Here is a 4,008-nt window from a genome sequence, read left to right on the forward strand (position 1 = left end):
CGTTAAAAGAACACTCTACGAATTACCCCCCGTTAAAGGAACGCTCTATGACTTACATCCCGTTAAAAGAACACTCTACGAATTACCCCCCGTTAAAGGAACGCTCTATGACTTACATCCCGTTAAAAGAACACTCTACGAATTACCCCCCGTTAAAGGAACGCTCTATGACTTACATCCCGTTAAAAGAACACTCTACGAATTACCCCCCGTTAAAGGAACATTCTACGACTTACATCCTGTTAAAGGAACATTCTAAAAATTACCCCCGGTAAAAGGCATGCTCTACGACTTACATCCTGTTAAAGGAACACTCTACAAATTACCCCCCGTTAAAGGAACACTTTAAGACTTACCTCCCATTAAAGGAACACTCTACGGATTTACCCCAGTTAAAGGAACTATCTACGGATTACCCTTCCGTTAAAAGTACACTCTACAAATTACCTCCTGTTAAAGGAACGCTCTACGACATTTCCCCCGTTAAACGAATTTTACTTTAAAAGTTTGAGAAACACGCTTTGGAGATTTTGCAGCAACTGTTGAACCTAGAATTAAAGAGAAAATTCAAAATTTAAAACAATAAATATTTCCTAAAAATATGATAACTTTTGTCTATCCTTACTTTTAAGAATCATTGGCCTAGTTAAGCCTATACAACTGGTTGGATTTGCCTGAAACTGCCTGAACTGCCTGTGTTTGCTGCCAGCAGGCCTTATTATCAATCAGGCCAATTTATCACAGGGATTGCTTGTCACGACCTCCTAGTAAATTAATTTTACACAATTTTGGAATACAAATCCATGGACCCCGATATTACTATTATTATTATTATTATCATTATTATTATCATTATTATTATTATTATTATTATTATCATTATCAATACATCAATAATATTATTTGGCACACACCTCTACTTTATCCTTCCTGATGCCTAAGACCTGACTTGAATTCAAATGTAAGATCATTTATTTCATTTCTTTTTGTTTGACGCATCATTTGTCCGTCAATATACGCATTTGTCAGCCAATAAATATGCATCTTCAATACGCAAATTCCTCAATGTACGCACAAGTTAGATCGACACGCTTGCCTTTCTGAATGAACAATATATATACATTCAGGGGGTTACCCACAAAAGACTTTCACGATTAAAATGATTGAATTATTTCTGTACAGTCGTCTCTGAAGTCTCATCCTTTGTGGGTAACCCTGTACGTAAAATGAATCTATATATATTTATGTAAAGTTGTAATATCTGTTTGCGCGGGTAATCAGTGGGACTAACGATGACCCCCCGTGCAACGCTGGGTACTCAAGTTAGTTTAGTATATTCTTAAAATCTACTTTTCCTCCCCCATGTTAAGGCGAAAGAGCGAAAGATAGCTTAAAGGGATGGTCGTACTCATAGTAATTTCAACTGAACCTTCAATTAAACAATTAGATATGTTTAATGGGTCAAATTTTGATCGAAAGTCATAGCTATCTGGAATATTGACAGAACAGTTAAATCCACGTGGCATAGGCACCTCCAGACTCGACCTTGAAATCCTTGAAAGGGAGTGACCGACTATAATGTAAGGAAGTTGAACTGAGTATGTTGTGGAAAACCTCTTTCGGATTCATTTGAGACATATTAACTTTTTAAAGATCTGTAATCCTGAGTTTGAGCGCAAATTCGACGTTCAAAACTCCTACTTTGGGGGTGGATACGTTTTCAGAATTCGTTTTTTTTCAATCATTAAATTACGACGACAAAAAATGTAAAAAATTTCTTCAATAAATTACAGACGTAGTTAATAGTATAGCAAATATATCATAATAATGTGAAGGCAGCTCGGAGAGTTAGTGTCTAAAATAGTTCCTCATAATGTTGAGAAAATAAAAATTAATCTTATCATTGAAAATAAGTAATCTTGTTCTTGTTTCTATTTGTTTCATTATTCACAAAGATTTTCTGCAGATTTTCTAAAATTATTATTGAAAAGACGACATTTGAAGAATTTAAAGAAATCTGGGAATAAATTCAAAGAAAATAAGAAATGCAATATAATAATGAAAACGATATAATCGATTTTAGCATTGATTTATTCACAAATTTCTTTTGAGAAATATTTTCCTAACTATCTAATTAGATTACTGTATAATTTTACTTTATTTTTCGCTGTCGTTATTTAATAATTTAAAAAAACTAATTCTGAAAACGTATCCACCCCTTAAAGTAGGAGTTTTGAACGTCGAATTTGCGCTCAAACTCAGGATTTACATATCTTTAAAAAGTTTAATATGTCTCAAATGAATCCGAAACAAGTTTTCCACAACACTGCATACTCAGTTCAACTACCTGACATCTGATTTATACGCTACCTGATCCATTTGCTGTCTGATTTATACGCTACCTAATCCATTTGCTATCTGATCCATAGGTTATCTGATCCATACGTTATACGATCCATACGTTATCCAATCCATACGCTATCTGATCCATATGCTATCCAATCCATACGCTATCTGATCTATACTCTATCCGATCCATATGTTATCCAATCCATACGCTATCTGATCCATACGCTATGCGATCCATACGCTATCTAATCCATACGTTATCTGATCCATACGCTATCTGATCCATACGCTATCTGATCCATACGCTATCCTATCCATACGGTTTTTCTTGGCTGAGGTCCCCATTAACTAGCTGATTTCTAAAAAATCACGCAGTCCCTTTTAAAAACTTATTTTACGGTACCCTTCGTCTTGTTCTAAAAATATCATTAGAATTCTTTCCTAAAGTGACTTGCGGTTTCTTAGCAGCAGAGACAAAGAAGGAAACAGTAAGAAACAAGCAGCATTACAACGACAATTGAGGAACTGTTAGAGAGCGTGGCGCCAAGCTTCAACAATAATCTCTTAACATCCAACCCTCCTGTATATCTTAAATTTAAAATTCCAAATTTTTCCTGAAAAAAATACCCAATAACCACCGCTGAGGGACAAATTTTATGTTTTTTGAAACCATAAATTGAAAATAATTTACACCTTTTCAAGTATCCATGGTGACAGGGTGGGGGGGGAGGGAGGATAGGGTTAAAGTTGAAAATAGTTTGGTTAAACGAAGAAGGTATATGGGTCGGTAAATTGGGGGTGTTTCGACTTTTTACGAAATTATTTTAAAATTCCTTTGCGATTTATTGGTCAATTTCTAACTGGGGGGAATAGTGTGAAAATGGTGATAGGGGGGGTAGATAGATAGATAGGGGATCTTTATAGGTGACAAGAATTCTTTGAATACTACTATCCTAGGATTTAACTGCTTATATCTAATCTAATAAAAATGCATTGGTCTGCACAAAAAGAAAGCTGTTCGCAGTTTCAAAGGGTTGAATACGATTTATGAAAATGTATCCAAATATCATTATTGAGTCATAAGTTTTTAGATAATTCGTAGTAATTAGATTATTCGTAGTAAATTAATAGCCCTGAAATATGCAGCATTTCATATTTTAAACTTGTTTTTCCTCGGCATTTAATTTAAGATATGTTGAGAATACGACATTATAATAAACTCTTACTATAGTATTCATATATCTGTGATTCACTGTATGTCCCCATTCTAATTAACCTCGAGTTCCTGAGTTATATTTAGAAAGATTTCGTTTTTTTCTTGTAACGTGTTATTTGTCTCTGTATTATAAATCTCCAAGTCACTTTTATAAAAACCCCGTTTGAGAGAATATTTTTTTTAAATGTTACGGCAGCGTTGTGATTCTTAACTACCCCTCTAAATATGGAGGTTATTTGCAAATATCTCAATGATGCCTTTAAAACTTTTCTGTAAAAACAATTGTTTTGAATTAAAGCGTTACAACATTTATAGTTCTTAAAACATCTCTCCCAGCCCTTATTTAGTAATATATATTATTATTTAGGAGACAAGTGTATTTTAACATCTATATTTCATTCCTCAGCTGTCTGAGCCCCTTATTCTAACAGTCGTCTCTGAAG

The sequence above is a fragment of the Eurytemora carolleeae genome, unplaced genomic scaffold (genome assembly GCF_000591075.1).
Source record: "Eurytemora carolleeae unplaced genomic scaffold, Eaff_2.0 scaffold1592, whole genome shotgun sequence".
Taxonomy (NCBI): Eukaryota; Metazoa; Arthropoda; class Copepoda; order Calanoida; family Temoridae; genus Eurytemora; species Eurytemora carolleeae.